Raw genomic sequence first — 24,340 nt, forward strand, 5'->3', positions numbered from 1 at the left:
AAATCCCAGGGCTGATCTCAAGAATGGACTGGTTGGATCTCCTTGCAGTCCAAGGGACTCTCAAGAGTCTTCTCCAACACCACAGTTCAAAAGCATCAATTCTTCAGCGCTCAGCTTTCTTCACAGTCCAACTCTCACATCCATACATGACCACAGGAAAAACCATAGCCTTGACTAGATGGATCTTTGTTGGCAAAGTAATATCTCTGCTTTTCAATCACACCCTAAATCTCATGTTTTACCTTAAGAACACTTGTATGCTTTCAACCTATTCCATAGTATCTCTGTTGTATTATTTTATTTAGTTAGTTATTGGCAGCTGCGCAGCTTGTGGGATCTTAGTTCCTGGACCCTCGGCAGTGAAAACGCAGAGTCCTAATCACTGAACTGTCAGGGGATTTCTCGTTTAATTATTTAAAAATAGGTTTTAAATATTAGGGGGCAAGTCTCCTACATGTCTTACTGAATAATGATCAAATAAGCTGTGAGGGCACTATACCCATCCATTTGGAGATATGGGTGTAATGAAGAGAGCTGACATGGAGTAACACAAAGGCAGGTTTTCCAGTCTGTGTATCACAATATTTTGAAAACTTAGACTGGCATATATACGTAAATATGGATAGTAGGCTTTTTACTGCTTTCTGAGCTATGACAGGGTTATTGCTCAGAAGTTGCCAGAAAGCAATGTGTTCGTTAAGTGTACTCTTGTTGAGAGATTAGGTCACAAGTCATATGTTGGCAAAAAGGATCTCTGTTTCCTGATTCAGTCCTTCAGTTTGTCTCAGAAATACTTGTTCATAGACTTTTTCAATGAAAGAAGATAAAGATATTCTTAAATACTTCTATTAATGCCATAATTTCAGGATACGGAAATAAACTGGAGTCATAGCCCTCACCATCAATTCTTTTCATATCACTCTCACACTTTATTTTCACTGCAATTTTTCTACATGTATAATTTTAGCTGGGATTTCTTAGGCATACTGAAAAGCTAATGCTTCAGTGAAAGATGCTATCCCAGGGCATCAAGAGTGAGGGAAAAAAACATGTGCAACAAAGAACAGGAAGCAAATACATGGTGGTGTATTGCCAACCAGGTCTGTGCTTCATGACCCTGAGGAGATGCAGCCAGTTCCTTGGCCACGTGATGTGTCTATGAACAGTTCAGTTCAGTTGCTCAGTCATGGCCAACTCTTTGCAACTCTATGGACTGCAGTATACCACGACTCCCTGTCTGTCACCAGCTCCCGCAGCTTCGTCAAACTCATGTCCATCGAGTCAATAATGCCACCCAACCATCTCATCTTCCATCCCTTCTCCTCCTGCTTTCAATCTTTCCCAGCATCAGGGTCTTTCCCAGGGAGTCAGTTCTTCCCATCAGGTGGCCAAAGCAGGCTCTATAGAAAACATGTGTGGGAGCTGTCTGTTAAAGCAAGGACCAAAAAAGAAATTTACCTGCAAGCTCCCTCCCAATTCCTGTCCCCAACTGGTCAAAAGTTATCCGGCTGGTGGTTAATCCTCCCAGCTTCCAAGTTGAATCATCTGATCCATTTGGTAAAAAGAAACAAACCCCATCCTCTGCAGCCATGGTATGGTATTTCTGCAGGAGTGTTCTACAGGCAAATTGTTTATTCTGGAAACTCGTAGGTTTGTGTTTGTCTGGGTGGAGAAAGCTGAAGTTGCCTGAGGTTTGAGTTTCATTTAAACAGAAGTGAAGCAGCAGCCATTCAACTCTGAAAGTTGTAATTGGTTAGATGTGGCAAAAGACAAACGTCTGGATGTAAGAAAGTTCTTGTTCTCACTCTTTTCTGTCCTGTGTTCTCCTTGGCCAAACAGCTGTGACAGCAGTCAGGCCAATGGGCGCTTCACAGAGACTCAGGGGTGGGAATCACAAAGACCCCACCACTTTTCCATAGACACCTATACTGGCCATCCATGTGGTCCTGCCACAGCAGCTGAATGTGCCTCGCTTCCAGACTTCCCTACAAGCTCAGACTCCTTTGCTAATGTCAGGGCTGGGTCTCTGATCTTTCAACAATCACTTTTCAGTCTCATAATTACCCACCTCTTCCCACAAGTGCGGAAGTCTAATTCTTTAACATTCTCACAGGGCTTCTGCTTCCCTGATTGAACCACATTGTTGAGGGCTTAAACCAAGAATCCCAGGGACAGGGGACCCTGGTGGGCTACCCTGGTGGGCTGCTCTGCTCCATGAGTCTCTGGGGGCGGCGGGGAGGGTGACAGCTGAAGCAGTTGAGGCATATCTCGGAGACCCGGAGAAATGTGAGGCCAAAAGAAGCTGGGGAGGTATTCTCGCCGTGTCCTATATAAGCAACACTAATATTTATAATTTGCTTAGTGTTTGTTCGTTAAAAGTGTTCAGCCTTGAAAATATTTTTAGTATTGCTAAATTATTCACTACTTTTATACTAAATTAACCTAATTTAGTGAATCACTCCCACATTATCAAAACGAACAATGGCTCATTTTACCTTTGTTAAAACATCATTTTGTTTCCTTGAATGGAAAACAATAAATCAATTCTCAGTAAGAAAATTATGACTAGTCTCTTTCCCCAGCTATGGAAGCATCCTATCCATGTATAAAGTTGAGCATAAAGATGAGCAATCCCTTTGTAATTTACTCTTTGTAAAGTAAGGGTTTTTTTGTTTGTTTTGTTTTTTTACAAATTTACCATTTTACAATACAAAAAGAACATAGTGAGAAAATCAAAAGGCAAACTCTTGGAAATAATGAATTCTTGCAGAAAGGGTGCTTCTTGTGCTTCTAGGGTGAGGGGCTTTGATCTATCCTTACCTGAAATTTGTTTGTCTGTCAGACTTGGTGCTGCTTTTGAATATGTGCATACACTTGCCCACACCTTCAATTTCTACAAAGTTTCATAAAAATCAATGCATCGTTGAAACTTTATTAGTAAGAATATTGCTATCAAGAACTCCTATGTGGAATATAGTGAATATTTTATAATAATTACAAATGCAGTATAACCTTTAAAAATTGCTAATCATTATATTGTTCATCTCTAAGGCAACGGCAACCCACTCCAGTACTCTTGCCTGGAAAATCCCATGGATGGAGGAGCCTGGTAGGCTGCAGTCCATGGGGTCGCGAAGTCGGACACGACTGAGCGACTTCACTTTCACTTTTCACTTCCATGCATTGGAGAAGGAAATGGCAACCCACTCCAGTGTTCTTGCCTGGAGAATCCCAGGGACGGGGGACCCTGGTGGGCTGCCGTCTATGGGGTCTCACAGAGTCGGACACGACTGAAGCGACTTAGCAGCAGCAGCAGCAACTTATATATTATTGTATATCAACTATACTTCAATTAAAAAAAAGAACTGCTGTATAAACGTCTGACAAATTCAGAAGCTTAACCCCCATGTCCCAAACTCCAATTTAGTTCCAAACCCTCCTTCCCCACATTGTTGTGATCTGCTCAGATGACTTGCTGATCCAGACCACAGAATATTATCTCCACTTCAGAGTGAACCATTCATTCAGAGTGCTTATCAGATGCCTAAAAAGGACTGAGAATTGGATTTTGTTGAGATTATAAGTTGTAGGGGTTGAGGTGGTTTTGGTACCGGCTTCGTTCATTTAATTTAATAAGTATTTATTGAGTGTCTGCTGTTTGTTAGCCATTATTTTTGGTGCTTGAGATATGAGTGAGCAAAACATAGAGCCTGCCCTCATACAGCTTACATTCCAGCGGAGGGAGACAGACAATCAACTATAGACCAAATAGATTAGTAATTTGCATGATGTATTAGGAAGCCATCAAGTGATATGAGCACATTAAGACAGATGGAGGTGGGCAGCCAAGTCGCTGTACAGTAAGCTCCCCACATAGGAATGCTCAAGTTGAGAATTTTCAAACATGCAAACGTGCTACTACCAAGACATCACTGGATCATTTTTTCACCCCCAAGAGGGTACATAGAATTGAATCCAGCAAGTACCAGAACCGTGCCATCTGCGTCAGGCATGAGTGGAACTGCAGCGTGCCCTGCCTCCTGCTGCGGAGGTCCTTTAGCTCTGCCATCTCCTACTTCCTCTCCCTCCTCCAGCCTGTAACTTCCTTCATGTTCCCTTGATGCCAGCCCCGGTATGCCAGCTGTTGTACTGCACTACTGTACTTTTCAAAGTATGGTACTGTAGGATAAAAAATGTTTTCTTTATTTTTTGTGGGTTTAATGTATTATTTGTGTGGAAAGAATTATAAGCCTATTACACTATAGTACTATGTAGCTGACTGTGTTAATTGGGTACCTAGGCTAACTTTCACTTTCACTTTTCACTTTCATGCATTGGAGAAGGAAATGGCAACCCACTCGTGTTCTTGCCTGGAGAATCCCAGGGACCGTGGAGCCTGGTGGGCTGCTGTCTATGGGGTTGCACAGAGTTGGACATGACTAAAGTGACTTAGCAGTAGCAGCAGTAGCAGGCTAACTTTTGGAGAAGGCAATGGCACCCCACTCCAGTACTCTTGCCTGGAAAATCCCATGGATGGAGGAGCCTGGTAGGCTGCAGTCCATGGGGTCGCTAAGAGTTGGACACGACTGAGCGACTTCACTTTCACTTTTCACTTTCATGTATTGGAGAAGGAAATGGCAACCCACTCCAGTGTTCTTGCCTGGAGAATCCCAGGGACAGGGGAGCCTGGCAGGCTGCCATCTATGGGGTCGCACAGAGTTGGACACGACTGAAGCGACTTAGCAGCAGCAGCAGGCTAACTTTATTGGGCTTATGAACACACTCCTGGAAGGAGATTCATTCATATGTAAGTGACTTGTTATATTAAAGAAAGTAGTCAGTCTAGGCCTCATTGAGTAGATGGCATTTGAGGAAAGACTTGAAGGGGATGAGGAAGTTAGTCTCACAGATGTATGGGCATGGGAGGTTCCCATCCCAGTCAGAGACCAGCCACTACAAAACCTTGGGAGTGGGCATGCCTGGTATGTTCCAGAAAGGACAAGGAGGCCAGAGTGCCTGGAACAGGATGAGTGTGGGAGTATGAGGAGAGAGAGGTAATGGGGCCTGAATCACAGAGGGTCTGTAGGCCACTGTGTGCACTTTGGTTTTATTCTGAGTGAGATGGGTGCCAATCACAGGTGTATGCAGTGGAGTGAAATGATTTGACTTGTTTTAAGAGCTGCTCTGGCTGCTGTGTCAAGAATAGGTGCTAGGAGAGGGAGAGGGTGGGATGATTTGGGAGAATGGCATTCTATCATGTATACTATCATGTAAGAATTGAATCGCCAGTCTATGTCTGACGCAGGATACAGCATGCTTGGGGCTGGTGCATGGGGATGACCCACAGAGATGTTATGGGGAGGGAGGTGGGAGGGGGGTTCATGTTTGGGAACACATGTAAGAATTAAAGATTTTAAAATTAAAAAAAAAAATAAAAAAAAAAGAATAGGTGCTAGGGGGCAAGGTTGCAAGCAGGGGGGAACCTGTGCCATCATTCAAGTGAATGATAAAGTGGATCAGGCCAGAAGGTAAGAAGGGGTTGAATTTCACCTGCATTTTAAAGGTAGAGCTGACTGGATATTTTGATGGATTGGATTGTACTTACTGATAAGTGTTTGCAAGAGTTATGATTGACTTATTTCCATTGTACTCTTTATTTGTTGGTGAGGCTGTGGAAGGAAACATGGGGTCCTGCTGTCTCCGGATATTGGGGCCTGCTGATCACTGGCTAAGATCTTAATGCTTGAGTGACTGTTACCAGCACTCACACCACTTCCTGCCCAGCAACACAGCAGTACTCCATTCGCTGGGCTTTCGTAAAACACACACACAAACACAGATGCTCAAAACAGACTGTCAGGCATAAACACGACAGACCCGTTAGGAGCACAAAAATTTAAAATGAAGTCTCCCTCCAAAATTGTTGAATAAAATCAGCAAAAGGGAATCCAGTTTGCTTCATAGCCAAGGGCCTAATTTGAAAAACAAGACTTTCCTGTAATTGAACTCAGACCCAGAACATACTTTCTCAGCCCACAGGCCCTTTGGGAGGACTCAATCCTAATAAAAGTATCCTTGTTATCATTTGAGGGCTCCTTCCTCTCCAGAGGGGCAAAGGGAACTAACTCAACTTTCCTGATGGACACAGATGCTAAGGAAGTTGAAAGTTCCCTAAGGATAATTAGCATAGTGATGGATGCTGCTAAACTGAGGCACTTGATATCCTTCCAATTCTCTGAGAGGGTCATTTCTCAGTGTTTATCTCTAGATTTTCTTCTATTACAAAGAATAGGGCATGTGCCAAAAGTGTGGTGAGATAATTTAGGCAGTGCCCAGACATGTATTTTAAAGCAATTGAATTACAGAGTTAGTATTGCTTTTTTTCTCTTCTTTTTTTGGGGAGGATTTGCCTCAAGAAGCAAGACTCAATTTGGTGCTTATATGTTTTTAATATCTCCCTGTAACACTTGAAAATGTCCGATTTTAACAAACAGCAAGCAGACCCCAGGCTCAGAGCCTTTGATCTTGGTAGGATGGTTCCAGAATTTTATGTTTGTTGATTTTCACTACACTTAATTTTAGAGTTATATTCTGTTTGTAGCTTGTGATATAAAGTTTGTTCATAAAATGCATTCATTTAAGAATATTTTTAAAAGTCTATTTAAAACATACTAGATAACAAATACTGTAGATGGTACATCAATATGCCTCTCTCAAAAGTCAGAAAAGTAGTAAGATAACAACTGAAAATTGAGCAAAAAAAAACAAAAACAAACAGTAAATTGGAAAGAGAGAAGTCAGGAAGGCTGAGATTCTAAGCCCAGTCTTTCCTAGCTTTTTGACTTTGAACATGTTTCTGAACCTCTGTCTAAGTTTTGGGTTCTTTTTTTTTATAAAAACATTTCCCAAACCTAGTAAGGTTGTTGTAAGGGTTATGACAGTAACATTTTACAAGAGCTTCCTATATAGAAGGCTCTAGGCAAATATTACTTGGGTTATCTCTGTTTTCCAAAAATCTTCCTTGGAGATGAATCACAATGTCATGCTTTTCATGAAGCTTTTGCTGATCCCCGCTAGATTTGGAAGTGATCGCAATGTCCACCGATTGCTTCCTGTGTTCTTCCTGCATTCAGCCGGACTTGCCTTGTTCCCTCTATCTTCAGCCTGCTGACGACCACGCAGAGGCCTTGGACTTACCGGTGCACAGCCTGAGAATCTGTATGCACAGAAGGTATTGTCCCTAAACAGAATCACAACCTCACACATAATATGACCTACCATTTTCCAAATGTATGTGGATGCTCTTGTGGTTAATAAAAGAGAATTCATTTAAAAGTATGACTAAGATCATAGTAGGTTTTAGTTATGATGGTTTTCTTCTCAATGAATAGTATACTAATTAGCCCATGATTTTTTCTTTGCTTGCTTTTACAGCAATATTGAGTCTGCACTGAAAGTAGTAGGAAACACTAGATTAAATGGTCATCCAAAGCATTATCTGCCTTTGGCTTATGCTGTCAAAGCTGGTGTCAAGATAGATTTACATTGGTAAGATTCTTAAGATTGTACCATAATATCAAACTAGCTCATGAGACGTAAGTATGTCTTACCTGATATACAATACAGAAAAAAAGAGCTATGTAGTAGTGTTAGGTGTAAGGGCAGTACCAGCAGCAGCGGTATGTATTGCTACACAGATTACGTGGCTTTATTCAGATATAACATTTCATTTTCTCATTACATGGCCACTTTGTGAAATACACAGGTAAGGAATTGATTTGACATAACAGGAAACTGAAGCACTGAGACTGTGACTTGCCCACTGTCACATTGATTAATGGAAGCTCTAGAACTCCATTCTTGGCCTTGCGCATCTTTCCATTCCCTGGGTGAGGTACACTGTCCTAGAGACCTGGGAAGGTATACAAATGGAGGCCTGACACCATATGTGTTAAATAGAAATAATCAAAGGTTGTAAATCAAACAAACAGTTTAATGAAATATTTTCTGGTCTACCTTGACAACTGTTTTTGTGTGACTACCTAGAAGGTATTCAGAATTTTCAAATTCTTTAGTTCTAACCAGATGACTTAGCAGTGCATGAAGATACACCCAGGCTGGCACCTGTGTCCTGCTCCTCTTCTCTCCCTGCTTCGAGCTCTCACCCATTCTGAGAGGGTCTTCATGCTCACGCAGGAAGACAATCCAGCCGCCACATCTAAGCTCTGTCCTTACTTCTCTCAAGCAGCTGCTCCTCGGCACCAGGGTCCTGATAATCCAGAGTGTGGTGTAGAAGAGGGGCAAAGGCTCTGGTGGGCATGCCAGCTGGGTCCTGCACATCCTGTGCCTCAAGGGGAGCATGTGGCTGAAGGAGGATCACAAAGGACCTCTAAAGTACGAGGTCCAGAGCTACGGCTGCCTCAGCTAACACAAGGACAGTTCTGAACTGTACATATATTTACTGTTCAACCGTTAAGCATTTCCTGGCAAGAAAAACCTGTCAAATCAGTTCCTCATAGATATGAAACCTCACAATCTTCTTACTTTATTATTAAGCTCTATTCCATAATCATAAGACTGTAAAAATATTCAAGTCACTACATATGTCTTAACTTCCAAAACAAAAACTATTGTTTTATATTGGTTTGGAGATATTAATAAACAGTGGTAGTCAAATTCATCAACAGAGGAAATCAATATTTACAGAAAGGAAATTAGAAGTAATTCATAAGATCTAGATTTCTTTTTTCAAAACCTAAGTCACAAACTAAACAGATGGAGACCAATTTCCTTTTAGGGACAGGAGCCTTGACATCTGAAGGCTAAATGTATGTAGATGAGTGAAACAATATACCCTACTGCCCAGGCTTTTATTCAAGAGGCCGAGAAGTAAAAGTCAAGACTGGGGGGAGGGCCTGGGTCTGTCTCACAGAGATACTTCTCTAGTTCAGTTCAGTGTCTCCACTGTGTCCGACTCTTTGCAACCCCATGGACTGCAGCACGCCAGGTTGCCCTGTCCATCACCAACTCCCGGGGTGTTCTCATTTGGATTCCCTTGACTTATCCACACCTGACTCCCAGGAATTCTGGCCCAAACACAACATTGTCTTCTTTGGTTCCATTCAGCAGAGCTGTCACCCACTGACATTTCCAAAATATCTTCACTAGACAGTATGGGCAAAGTAAAGGAAATAACTAGACACAATTAGGAATAACTTAAATATGGCCTTACTTCTAGGATAAGGTTCCTGGTTCTGAATTAATGAACTATATTTTAACACCACAGGTTATCACTTTCCAGGTAGCTTTCCACAAGGACTTCCTGCCTCTCTCTTGGCTGGGGCAGGGGGTAGGGGTGGGAGTTCTGCCTCCATTTCACCTTCCTAGCTCACCAGGAACAATTTAATCATCCATTTGTTTCTGTCCTGTGGATGAGCATCACATACACAGAAGCATATTCATAGATTCCTCTGGATTCCCTCACAGAGGCCCTGATTTCAGCTGGAAAGAAAAGTTTCCTGAAAAATTGAGGCTTTTGTTGATTTATTAATAGATAAACTTCACTGCTCAGCTCTCTCTGCAAAAGAAGAACTCAGAAGACACCCTTTTCCCTTCCCCAATAGCAGGGCAATGAACTCATCCATTATCAGCTCTCAGGAGGATATACTGATCACAGAACAATGTGTGAGCATTAGCAGAAACATAGGGTAGCCCAAATGAGTGTTGCCTTAAAGTAGAAGAAAAGGGAATTATCTCAATCACTGCAGCCAGGGAAGACATTTAATATTACTATGAATAAAGTGTTATCAGTTCAGTTCAGTGGCTCAGTCGTGTCCGACTCTTTGCGACCCCATAAATCGCAGCACGCCAGGGCTCCCTGTCCATCACCAACTCCCGGAGTTCACTTAAACTCATGTCCATTGAGTCGGTGATGCCATCCAGCCATCTCATCCTCTGTTGTCCCCTTCTCCTCCTGCCCCCAATCCCTCCCAGCATCAGGGTCTTTTCCAATGAGTCAACTCTTCACATGAGGTGGCCAAAGTACTGGAGTTTCAGTTTTAGCATCAGTCCTCCCAATGAACACCCAGAACTGATCTCCTTTAGGACGGACTGGTTGGACCTCCTTGCAGTCCAAGGGACTCTCAAGGGTCTTCTCCGACACCACAGTTCAAAAGCATCAATTCTTCAGCGCTCAGCCTTCTTCACAGTCCAACTCTTACATCCATACATGAGCACTGGAAAAACCATAGCCTTGACTAGATGGACCTTTGTTGGCAAGTGTTATAACCCTCCCTTTTTTGACCAATCGGGATAGACTTCTAAAATCGAATACAGAACTGTGTTCGCAGCCGCCGCTCTGCCGCCATCACTCTCCAACGCCAGCGCCGCCTCTAGCTCGCCGAGCTCCAGCCGAAGGAGAAGGTGGGTAAGTAAGGAGGTCTCTGTACCATGGCTCGTACAAAGCAGACTGCCCGCAAATTGACCAGTGGTAAAGCACCGAGGAAGCAACTCGCTGCAAAAGCCGCTCGCAAGAGTGCATCCTTTACTGGAGGGGTGAAGAAACCTCATCGTTACAGGCCTGGTACTGTGGCACTCCGTGAAATTAGACGTTATCGGAAGTCCACTGAACTTCTGATTCGCAAACTTCCCTTCCAGCGTCCGGTGCGGGAAATTGCTCAGGACTTCAAAACAAATCTGCGCTTCCAGAGTGCAGCTATTGGTGCTTTGCAGGAGGCAAGCGAGGCCTATCTGGTTGGCCTTTTTGAAGACACCAACCTGTGTGCTATCCATGCCAAACGTGTAACAATTATGCCAAGACATCCAGCTAGCACGCCACATACATGGAGAACGTGCTTAAGAATCCACTATGATGGGAAACATTTCATTCTTTAAAAAAAAAGAAATTCTCTTCTTCCTGTTACTGGTAGTTCTGAACGTTAGATATTTTTTTTCCATGGGGTCAAAAGGTACCTAAGTATATGATTGCAAGTGGAAAATAGGGGACAGAAATCAGGTATTGGCAGTTTTTCCATTTTCATTTGTGTGTGAATTTTTAATATAAAGGTAGGGACATAAAGCATTAATGAAAGTCAAAATGTTTCAGTGAACAAGTTTCAGCAGTTCAACTTTATAACAATTATAAATAAACCTGTTAAATTTTTCTGGACAATAAATAAATAAAAATAAAATGGAATACAATTTAGAACTGCACTTATCAATATAGTATGCGCTAGTCACACTCAGTTATTTAAATTTTTATCGACATTAATTAAAATTAAATAAAAAATTTAAATTGAATTCCACAGTTGTATCAGCCATCTTGTAATGTTCAGTAGCCACACGTGGCTTATGGCTACTCTATTGAACAGCACAGAATGGATCATTTTCACCATCAAAGCAAGTTCTATAGGACAATGGTGATCCAGAAGGTATTCTTACCACTAAAAAGCAATAGAATTTAAAATGTTTTGCTTGGAACCACAGTCTTGGACAGAACACAAAACACTCAGGAATAAGATTAAAAACTGAGGGCCTCAAACATAGAAAAGGAAGGAAGCTTAGTTTTTTCTGTTTGTTTGTTTACTATCTGACAAGTTTCGGGACATTTTGGAACATTTTGGAAGGAAGCACAACTGATAAATAAGAAAAAAAAATCTACGCTGAAGTGAATTTTAAGGTGCATAAATGGGGAGCAATAATAAATATCCTGATGTCTGAAGTGGAGTCCAGTGCAGACCAATTTAGGGGCAATGGAGAAGAGAGAATTGGCAAAACCAGAAAATAGAGATTGAGACTAGACCAAAAAAGATATTACTGTCTTAGTAGCCATATCTGACTAAGTGATCTAGCCAGTTCTTTAGGAGAAGGGACTCTATAAATTAATATCAGAACCCCAAGACAGGCCTTTTATAGTTGGCTACATATGATTTTGCTTAATTATTTCATAAAGTAGTATAAAGTGAAAAAAATGACACCTGATATCAGAGAGTGTTCAGGATGGTAGAAAATCAGATGAAGGATTTTCTTTATGAAAACTAAAGGAGTGAAAAAGTAAATAGAAAATATAAACAAATTGTAGAAAGCATATAGACCTGCTTTTGATGCTACCTGCCTCTAATTATTTTCTTTTAATTCACATTACCTTTAAATATATATTGTCTATGTTTATGGTTCAGGTATATAAGATTTCATTAATTCATTCATCTTTCTCAAGGTTTCTGTCTGAGAAATTGATTCTTTTGAGGACCAGCTATCACTAGTCATATTTTGGTTGCTCTTAAACCATTTATTTGGGCTTCCCTGCTGGCTCAGTAGTAAAGAATATGCATGTAATGCAGGAGACCCAGGTTTGATCCCTGGGTCAGGAAGATCTCCTGGAGAAGGAAATGGCAACCCACTCCAGTATTCTTGCTTGGGAAGTCCCCTGGACAGAAGTCTAGCAGGCTACAGTCCATGGGGTTCCCACGAGTCGGACACGACTTGGCAACTAAACAACAACAAACCATTCATCTCCTATGCATTTGATAAGCCTGTTGCTATGGGATGATCAGGCACAGGTCTGCTCCAGAACTAGACCAATCTTGATGAAGGACCCAGAATTTGATTACGTGTGAGAAGCAGAAGAGTGTATATTTTCTTTTCTTAAATAATGAAATGAAGAATTATAAATAGACGTGTGTGTGTGCTCCATCACTTTAGTTGTGTCCAACTCTTTGTGACCCCATGGACTATAACCAGCCAAGCTCCTCTCATGGGATTCTCCAGGCAAGAATACTGGAGTGGGTTGTCATGCCCTCCTCCAGGAGATCTTCCAGACCCAGGGATTGAACTGCATCTCCTGCGTCTCCTGCATTGCAGGAGGATTCTCTACTGCTGAGCCACCAGGGAAGCCCATATACATAGACACATGCTGTGCTGTGCTTAGTTGCTCAGTTGTGTCCCACTCTTTGCGACCCCATGGACTGTAGCCCACCAGGCTCCTCTGCCCATGGGGATTCTCCAGGCAAGAATACTGGACATATATGTACACAATTAATTTTGAAGCCACCCCCACTCCATGATGTAGCAAGTTTTATAACGTATTTTGAACATTCTTATGACTTCCTTCCTCAGTTATAGGTAGAATTCAACAGAACTATTTTAGGCCATTTCCCTCTCCAAGAAATCTTCCCAACCCAGGAATCGAACCCTGGTCTCCTGCATTGCAGGCAGATTCTTTACTGACTGAGCTACAAGGGAAGCCCATTCTCAGCCTACAGTGAAGTGAAAATACTGTACAAAGTTTAGTTTATAGCAGCCTAGGTGTCAACGGGAGATAAGCGGAGTTTAAGAGAAGAAACACCAAATGTGTGCCTAGTTGCTGGTGGAGGACAGCCAACACAAGCGACCATTTCCATCCACCCCACCACCTTCTCACTATTCATTAGTGCCCTCCTGCTCTTCATGTCTCTTTTTGTCCAGTCTGATTCCGGGCAACACCATGATAATTCTCCAGTAAAATACTGGTAACTTCCATTTCTGCACTGCTTTTTCTGATGGGCTAAATTCCAACCTTGCAAGAACCAAACTACCCTATTTTCTCTTGTCCTGCATCTGAGCAGCTGAACACTGATGAAGAAAATGACACAATGGCCTCAGTTTACCTTCAGAACCTTAGTCCTCAAAAGCGCTCTATAGAATACAGCCATCATGCTACTTTCCTGATAGCTTTCTTTCTGTGGCTCTTGCAAATACTATTTCATGCTTTCTTCTCCCTGCTCAAATTTGCTCTCATGCCACTTCCAAACTTTCAGCTGACAATCTTACAACAGTCTTTGTCGAGAATATAGACATCATTGAACGGAAGCTTTGTGCTTTCCATTTTCAGCTTTCAACAAATGTGGATTCCTACCCCCCCAACCCCCATCAATGCCAAAACATGTTCTCTGGATCCCAGCTGCTCTAGAAACCTCACAGACTTTGCTCCTTGACTTACCCACTCTCTCTCTCAAGTTATCAACCACTCCTTCTCCCTGGGATCATTTCCAACAATATAAAAACATGCCCTAATGTCCATTCTAAAAAGCTTCCCTTGATCTTATCATCATCTCTCCAGCTACTGTACATTTCTCTATTAACCTTCACAGCAAAATTTCTCCACCTCTTCACTTCCTCCTCCCTCCACAGGACTCTTCAGTCTGGCTTCAGCTCTGCAGTCCACCCAAACTGCTCTTACTAAATACCATAGGTTGTTCTTAGTGACTTCCATGTGGTGAAATCCAATGCACACCTTTTTATCGACCTCTTACTGGACCTTTTAACTGCACTTTTCTCAACTTTCTCATGGTTTCCTCTTCTACCAACTTCTAAATGTTGGGGTTCTCTGAGCTTTCATCCAGGGTCCCAGGTGCTTCTCTTCTCTAGGTAATTCCTCCAGTCTAAATCTATTCTCCGAGTTATGAACATGGTTTTCCAAGTTCTTACTAAAACCTTTCCATTTAATGTTTCACAGGCAGTTCAAGCTTAACATGTGTAGGACTGAACTCAATGAATTTTGTCCTATCAAACCTCTAGGGTTTTTCTTGTTGGTGAATGATACCACATTCCACTTAATTGCTCAAATTAGAAACCTCACTTCTCATATCTAATTAATCATCAAATCCTGTTTCTATCTTTCAAATACACATAAGAAGTCAATGTGAAGTTGCCATTTCTCTCTTCTCTCACTGGAAATAATGCAAAAATAAGAAGAAAGAAAGAAAGGAGAAAAGAAAAAAGGAAGGAAGGAAGAAGGGAAGAAAAGAAGAGAGGAAGGGGAAAAGGAAGGAGAAAAAAGGAAAGCTAGAAAAAAATCACCAGCCATATTTCCCATTATACTAGGGAAATAGCTGAAATCCAAAACCACAAAAACAAGGGAGGAGTAGTTCTCCCAAAGCAGCGGAGGTCAGGCAGGGGTGCACTTAGAGAAAGCAGAGAGAAGGTCTATGAGTGTAAGTCTTGGAGGCGGCAAAGCTCCTCTCTTAAAGGTGACAGGTACATCTTCATTTCCCAAATTGAAAATCCTTGTTTATAATAGGAAGGACAAAGTACACATGTTGGTCATGAAAGTACAAGGATCTGTTTGGTTATGAGTAGCAGTGCAAGAGGATCTAAACAAGGAAATATTGTGACAAGCTATATTTACAGGAAGCAGTCTGTCTCTATGGCACAGCAGAAAAATGCATGGTGAAAATCCACTGCCTGCGTCCTCTGGCTGAGCAGAAGCATCAGTTAAACAAAATTACACAAACTTGAGGTTATAAAGACATTTAAGCTAGCCTATGACTGGCCCCACTCTTTCTACTACATGAACCTCTTGCAAATAGTGGCATAGGAAAAATTCAGCTGTTGCAGAGATAAGTAATTAAGAAGGAATATTCATAGTATCCATACATAGATACTACACAAAGAAAAAAAAAAAAAGAGGGTTAATAAAGCACACTTACCAGAAAAATTTTCCACAGAGCTGCTGGAAATTATGATCAAACATTTTACTGTGAATCTTAAGAAGAGAATAAATGAATCTCCTCTATAAGTAAAAACCATAAAGCAGAGATAGAAGAGCTCATGAAACAGATATTAACACAACAGGGAGAAATGAGATGTGAACTGATAGGGTACATGGAAAAGTGGAAGAAAAAAGGTGTCCATTGTGAAAGCAAAAGGTGAAAACTACATGGGCCAATAGATCCTGGTGAAAATACAGAAAGGGACAAACTGGACGGAAATGAGGAAGCAAGCAACACGAAATGGAAATGAAAATAAATTTTAAAGGATTAGAAAGTAACGGTAGATCAACTGTATAGCACAAGGAACTCTACTCAATACTCTGTAATGACCTATCTGGAAAAGCAGTCTAAAAAAGGTGTGGATATATGTGTAACTGACTCATTTTGCTGTGCAGCAGAAACTAACACAACATTGTAAATCAACTATACTTCAATAAAAATGTATAAAAAGAGTGTAATGGGAGATATAAAAGGCAAGCAAAGGAGAGCCAAATGTGTCACTGATGTCTGAGGCAAACAAACAAAAGTAAATAATAATTAAAGATATAATAATGGAAATTTTTCTTAAAATAAAATAATACTTGAACCTACATCTTGAAAGGATCCAATATGTTCAAGGAGAAACTCACTCAAACATAGCCTACTAAAGTTGCTGAATATGAAAGATCAGTAAAAAAAAAAAATTGAGCTAGCTACAGACTTCTCCATAGCAATATAAATGCTAGAAATCTTTAAGGAAAAAAAAGATGTAAGCCAAAGATGTTACCTAATTGTTGCTCAAGTGTAAAAATATAAAGCAAAGTTTTAAGCATGCATATTGTTCCCTTGAGCCCTACTTAATGTTTCGATCTGATGACAGGTTAAACAAGAGATGACCTGAGAAACTGCTACAGAGGGTTGGCGGGGAGCAATGGCTATATTTATCTAAGAATAAAACAGAACAGGGATCAGGGTGACAGAACAAAAGGTAAAGTTTATATGCCTGACAATGCAAAAGTGAAAAACTAATAAGGGTTACCAGGGGCAAGGGGAAAGAAAGTGAATTGCACATATACATGTTAATTTCCTTATTTTTAATAGCTGAAAGTCAATTATAAATAAAAATTTTAAAATATGCAGTAGAAAAGGAGTAGGAGGTGGAAGAGAAAATATTAATCAATGCTTACAGTAGGAAAATAGTAGATATGTCTGATGAAGAGAGGATTGGGGCATTCTATAAAGCTGTAATTGAGAAGAGAACAACTAGAGCAATATCAATTTTCTATTTAGCATAAGAAATACACAAGGGAAAAAGTCAAAGAACACTGACTACTAGTTACATCATCTTAAAAATATAAAACAATTACAAAATAACATGAAAAAACTGAAACCAAATGTCTGTCCAGTCAGTGAATACACGTGGGTTAAACTCACCTATTTTCAAAAACGGATATTTTGTTTATATCGCAAAGTGAATTCAGTGCTGAATTCAAGAGATATACCTAAAACAAAGTAATTCAGTAAGGGTATAAAAAAAAAAGATGAGCCAAAGTAAGTTGGGCAAATACAAAGAAAAAGAAAGCAGAGATTGTGATCTTATAGCAGACAAGGTTGGTTTCAGGGGGAAATCTATTAAAAGAAAAAGTAGGGCTCTTTATAACATTCAAGAGTATAATTCACTAGAAAATATGAATAATTTATATCTATTATTAAATAAAATAGCATTAACATTCATAAAGCAAAAATCCAAGGTGATGCAATAAGAAACAGAAATGCATCAATGAAGGGAAATTAATCACTTCAGCCCACAATAGATCACAAAGACAAAAAATAAGTAAAATTTAATAAATAATATAGTGAGTAAGACAGTCCTTATTGTCAAAACAGAGAATATATCTTCAAGTTTCCAAAAGAAATTTATAAAAATTGACCATGTAATAAGCCATAGAGAAAATTTCTACAAATTGTGGAAAGGAAAAATGTGAACAATATTCTCCAATCACAATACAGTAAGAATAGAAATTAATAGCAAAACCAGATTACATCAAGTTTCTACCATTATTACCTAGAAACTTGAAAAGCAGTCACTCTCAACCCGGGTGATACATGAAATTCAAACTAAAATTGGAGACTATATAGGAAATAAGGACAATGAAATACCAGAACCAACGAGTTACAGGTAAAGTACTGCACAGCGGTATCTTATAGGACTTCTAATAAAAAGGAAAGAATAAACATAAATGAGTTAATAAGTTATACAGTAAATCACAAATCAGTCTTAAGGAAAGAGAAAAAAATGAATAGAGATAAAACAGAAATCAATAACTTAGAAAAGTTTAAAGTAGTGAAACTAATAAATACATACAAAAACTACCTTTTAAGAAAAACACAGTAACAATATAGCATAAACTTAAAAAATCACAACAACAAGGAAATGTAGAAAGCACAAATACACAGAATAAGAAACAAAAAGGGAGAAATAATCACTTAGGCAAAGGAAATGAAAAGAATCATGAGACTGCGCTTAATCCTGTCAGATAATTGTATCTATGAATATAAAGTTGGACACAGGGATGCAGAAATGAACAGACACTTGAAACTAGCTATAGGCCTCGTTTTAACAATACCTTATTTATGGTATTATTTAGGTGTACTATAATGTATATAAAATTGCCCCAAATTGACTCCAGAAGAGATAAAATGTCTGCCTGGAATGCAGGAGACCAGGGTTCGATCCCTGGGTCGGAAAGACCCCCTGGAGAAAGAAATGGCAACCCACTCCAGTACTCTTGCCTGGAGAATCCCACGGAGGGAGGAGCCTGGTAGGCTACAGTCCATGGGGCCGCAAAGAGTCGGACAAGACTGAGCGACTTCACTTTCACTTTCACTTTATCACAGAAGGAAATTGTTGTGTAAAACCTAATCTGTTTTCCTTTCTCTTGATGAAAAACATCAGGCCCAGAAGTTTCACATGAAACACATAGGGGAACAGATAATTCTGTTATCTAAAGTGCCTCCGAGCATATTAAAAGAAGAAAACCCCTTAAATTATTTTAATGAACCCTAATAACTGTTTTAAAAAAGTGTAAATCAAATTCACTTATGACTATGACTGTAAAATTCCTTTAAAAAATTGTAAGAATTCAGTATCACACTGAGACTACAATATATCAGACCAAGTAAAATTTAATCTAAAGATATAAGGATAATGCAATATTAGGGAATTTAACATAGAATAATTTATTATATCAATAGATCTAATGAGAAAATAATTTTCATATATGCTATTAAGATATTTGATAATGTTCAATATTTATTACTGGTTTAAGAAAATAAACCTCCCAACCACATAGGATTAGGAGAAAACTTTCTTGACATGATAAGATACTCATACCTAAACCCTAAAAACCAGCACTATGCTGAATGGATAAATACTGGAAACATCCTTGTTAAAGTCAGGAACAAGTCAAGAATGTTCTAGAAGTTAAAACTAAACATTATTTAACACTTTTTTGAGGTACTAGCTAATATAGTTAGAAAAAAGGGGATAAAATGGGTATAATTATTATAATTTACAGATGATATGATTGTATATTTGAAAACCCCCCAAAAATTTGAAAAATGATGCATACAAATGATTGCATATTTGGAAAATCCAAGGAAATCTTACAAAAACTCTTAGAGAATACAATAAAGTTGTTAGTTACAAAGTTAGTATACAGCAATGAATACATAAACCGCTCTTCCTAAACCAATCAAAGTGACCAAAGGATGAAGTTATGGGCCAGTCAGGTCCAAAGACCTGGGGTTAGGGTTGAGGTAAATCCCATTCAAACAAAAGGGGTAATTTTCCCCACAGAAAATCTAAATGCTGTTTGAAAGGAGGAGGAATGAATGCTGGGTAAGCAATAAATAAATGTCTACCTAACCAAAGTAACTAAAGGAGGATTAGATATCTTAGTTCTTAACAATAGTAGCTGTTGCTAATCTACTCTCACAAACTGGGACAATACCAAATAGTATTGTGGTTACTAAACAATGTTTAATAAGAAGTTAGCAAAAGTGCTAATAGTGCTAGGTATATTATTCTCTTCAGCAGTATTTAAAATGAAATAATGGTGTCTCAAATCTTGATAAATCATAAAATGCTGTGTTACCCCTTACATCTTCCTGCCTCCCCCTCCTGTAATTTCTTTTTTGGCACGTAAAATTATCCAGATGAGCTGTCTAAGAAGGGGACATTAATTTATCTGGGCATATGTGTATTAAGGGCTTCTGGTACATGCTGTTATATAAAGAATGCTGGATATCTGTATGCTGGAATCCATGTAAGAGGTCAACAATTTTTAAATATACATTACATGGTTTATTGTAGATTCAGTTCAGTTCAGTTCAGTTGCTCAGTTGTGTCCGACTCTGCGACCCCATGAACCACAGCACGCCAGGCCTCCCTGTCCATCACCAACTCCTGGAGTCCACCCAAACCCATGTACATTGAGTTGGTGATGCCATCCAACCATCTCATCCTCTGTGGTCCCCTTCTCCTCCTGCCATCAATCTTTCCCAGCATCAGGTCTTTTCAAATGAGTCAGCTCTTTGCATCAGGTGGCCAAAGTATTGGACTTTCAGCTTCAACATCAGTCCTTCCAGTGAACACCCAGGACTAATCTCCTCTAGAATGGACTGGTTGGATATCCTTGCAGTCCAAGGGACTCTCAAGAGTCTTCTCCAACACCACAGTTCAAAAGCTTCAATTCTTCAGCGCTCAGCTTTCTTTATATAGTTCAACTCTCACATCCATACATGACCACAGGAAAAACCACAGTCTTGACTAGACAGACCTTTGTCAGCAAAGTAATGTCTCTGCTTTTTAATATGCTGTCTAGGTTGGTCAAAACTTTCCTTCCAGTAAGCGTCTTTTTATTTCCTGGCTGCAATCACCATCTGCAGTGCTTTTGGAGCCCCCCCAAATAAAGTCAGCCACTGTTTCCACTGACTCTCCATCTATTTGCCATGAAGTGATGGGACTGGATGCCATGATGTTAGTTTTCTGAATGTTGAGCTCTAAGCCAACTTTTTCACAGTCTCCTCTTTCACTTGCATACTGAGTACCAAATGCCTTCCTCATTAACAGAATACTCAGATATTTCAATTACTCTCATTTTCTTTAGATAGTTTAAAAGAAATTTTTATGCCTAAGATGGCTGGATGGCATCACCGACTTGATGGGCGTGAGTCTGAGTGAACTCTGGGAGTTGGTGATGGATAGGGAGGCATGGCGTGCTGCGATTCATGGGGTCGCAAAGAGTCGGACACGACTGAGCGACTGAATTAACTGAACTGAAGCTATCTCTTGTCTTTTTATCCTAAACAGGAGGCTTTTACAATAATAGTAATTATGTTGAATTGACCATATATTCATGATTTTAAATATAAAAATATTGTCTTTGCCTTTAGAAGTATACATTGGAGAAGACTTTTAAAAAGTTACTTTGGGTGTCTGAGAGATGATTGGGAATGCCTTTTTCAGAATGAATTATTTTTCACTAGATTAAATTTCATTAACTGTTCAAATTAGACTAAAAAATAGAACATTCATGATTCACAACCAATTTGACTGAATTACAGTAGCACAGCTGTAAAATGATGACAGGTATCATTTGTGTGTGTGACAAACATAGCAGCATGTTTTGATGGATTTCACTGTGACATTTGTCTCTAGCAAGTATTACTGGAGCTGGGATGAAAATCTTAAAAGTTCTCCCCCACCTACCCCTCAGTTAGCTTTATTGAGATATATTAGACATATCACATTGTGTAAATTTAAGGTGTATGATGTGACAATTTCATATATATATATATGTAAATGATTGCCACAATAAGGTTAGTTAACACATCTATCATCTCACACAGTTACAATTTTTGTATGAATGAGAACTTTTAAGATCCATTCTCTTGGCAACTTTCAAATACATGATACAGAATTGTTGACTATAGTTACCATTCAGAAGTTCTATTAAGCACATGGAACAACGGACTGGTTCCAAATAGGAAAAGGAGTACATCAAGGCTGTATATTGTCACCCTGCTTATTTAACTTCTATGCAGAGTACATCATGAGAAACGCTGGGCTGGAAGAAGCACAAGCTGGAATCAAGATTGCTGGGAGAAATATCAATAACCTCAGATATGCAGATGACACCACACTTATGGCAGAAAGTGAAGAGGAACTAAAAAGCCTTTTGATGAAAGTGAAAGTGGAGAGTGAAAAAGTTGGCTTAAAGCCCAACATTCAGAAAACTAACATCATAGCATCTGGTCCCATCACTTCATGGGAAATAGATGGGGAAACAGTGGAATCAGTGTCAGACTTTATTTTTTTGGGCTCCAAAATCACTGCAGATGGTGACTGCAGCCATGAAATTAAAGGACACTTACTCCTTGGAAGGAAAGTTATCACCAACCTAGACAGCATATTGAAAAGCAGAGACATTACTTTACCGACTAAGGTCTGTCTAGTCAAGGCTATGGTTTTTCCTGTGGTCATGTATGGATGTGAGAGTTGGACTGTGAAGAAAGCTGAGTGCCAAAGTATTGAAGCTTTTGAACTGTGGTGTTGGAGAAGACTCTTGAGGGTCCCTTAGACTGCAAGATGATCTAACCAGTCCATTCTGAAGGAGATCAGCCCTGGGATTTCTTAGGAGGGAATGATGCTGAAGCTGAAACTCCAGTACTTTGGCCACCTCATGTGAAGAGTTGACTCTTTGGAAGAGACTCTGATGCTGGGAGGGATTGGGGGCAGGAGGAGAAGGGGACGACCGAGGATGAGATGGCTGGATGGCATCACTGACTCGATGGACGTGAGTCTGAGTGAACTCCAGGAGTTGGTGATGGACAGGGAGGCCTGGCGTGCTGCGATTCATGGGGTTACAAAGAGTCAGATACGACTGAGCAACTGAACTGAACTGAACTGAAACATAAAAGGGCTAAAAGAAATCTTGCATTAACAATAATTAGAGAAGTGAAATAGACACATTAAGAATTTGTGAAAGCATATAATGTAAATGTTGTTTGCATTTTAATGACTCAAACTTTAAATTACAAATATGTAAGTTGCATAGAAAATGCATTTTTATCATATATTTATAATGCAGCTAATGTATATACCAATTTAAATTTTTAAATGATTATAATACTGTTTCAAATGAAGAATATAAAAAATATTGCATACCATAACACATACTGATACGATTCAAACTCAGATTAAATATTTGGAGACCCAGGTAAGAGTTGATGCTGTAGTTCACTTCCAAAGGCCATCAGGCTGGCGATCAGGGCTGCTATGCTGCTGAATTTCAAGTCCAAAAGCCATTACTGATAAAATTCCTTCCTATATGAGGTAGTCTTTTGTTATATTCATGTCTTCAGTGATTGGATGAGGCTTACCCACATTATGAAGGACAATCTGCTTTTTCAAAGTCCACTGATTTAATGTTAATCTTATCAAAAAACATGATCAAAGAAACATTCAAAATAATATTTAACTAAATACCTGGACACTATGGCCCAGGCAAACTGACATATAAAATGAACTGCATCACAGTTCCTGAATGATGACTATTTAGTTAGTTTATAATTTTTGGCTAGCATGTGTTCTAGTATATAAATTATTTCACAGACATGCAAATATATCTATAAAATAAATTCCCATAGTAGAGTTGCTGTCTATAGGTATATGTTTTTAAAAGTTTGATGAAATTGCCTAATTGTCTTCCAAAGTGTTTGTACGAATTTGTAGTCACAAAGGATGAGAGTGTTTGTTTCCCAAGCTCTGTATAACACAATTTGTTAGGGAACTTTTTGCTTTTTGGATAGATCTGATATGAATCAGATAACTAATGCGAAAGCATTGCATGCATCTTAATGAGGATGGCATTCCCCATCATGTAGACAGACTCAGGATGGACTTGGTAGTAGTGTTATCACAATAATGATAAAATGGAAATGTAGAATACACTTTATTTTGGTACTTGAATTAATGCTAAGAGCTTAGAAATGAACCTTAATCCTGCATTTATTATTAAGACTCTGATGAAAGTGGAAGTGTCTGACTCTTTGCCACCCCATGGACTTTACAGTCTGTGGAATTCTCTAGGCCAGAATACTGGAGTGGGTAGACGTTCCCTTCTCCAGCAGATCTTCCCAACCCAGGGATCGAACTCAGGTCTCCCACATTGCAGGCGGATTCTTTACCAGCTGAGCCACAAGACTCTGATAGGGGTACTTAAAAATTTCAGTTATATGTTATGGGAGAATCTATTAATACCTACTTGAGAAGTACTTATAAATTTGGAGATTTAATAATGTTTTCAGGATATTATGTCCTGTTTTAACATCAAAGACCCAAGATTAGAATTGAAAGAGGTGTGATAGGCACTTGGAAACAATATTCAATAGTGAGTGATCAGATTTGGAGGTGATGGTTGGGGTTGCGGGGAGGAATTGAGAATGGCACTCTCCATTCTCTCACTTTTCTGGCTTTGAAAATCCTTGAGAATTCAATGTACAAAGCAGTCATTTCAAAAAAAGACCAAGAGGTGGACAGGTTTAGACTCCTCAGATTGTCCTGTCAGTAGTTATTTACACAGTTGTCTTCAGTGGAGATGTAGGAGGTCCCAGCAGGAGGATCGTGGTGCCTTCTGGTATCTGGTCCTCTAGAATTCCCCTTTCCCCTGCCTCCAGGTCTTAGGGACTCTGGTGTGCTTTCTCTAACCAAGTGACAATAGACCCACAATGAAACTGAAAACAAAAAGTTTAAAATCTTCCCTCTCTCA

General features: G+C 39.6%; 1 pseudogene; it reads left to right on the forward strand.

The window, feature by feature from the left end:
- The first annotated feature begins 10,449 nt into the window (after positions 1–10,449).
- On the forward strand, positions 10,450–10,858 carry LOC128043692 (histone H3.3A-like; annotated as a pseudogene).
- The last annotated feature ends 13,482 nt before the right edge of the window (positions 10,859–24,340 follow it).

The sequence above is a fragment of the Budorcas taxicolor genome, chromosome 2 (assembly GCF_023091745.1).
Source record: "Budorcas taxicolor isolate Tak-1 chromosome 2, Takin1.1, whole genome shotgun sequence".
Lineage (NCBI taxonomy): Eukaryota > Metazoa > Chordata > Mammalia > Artiodactyla > Bovidae > Budorcas > Budorcas taxicolor.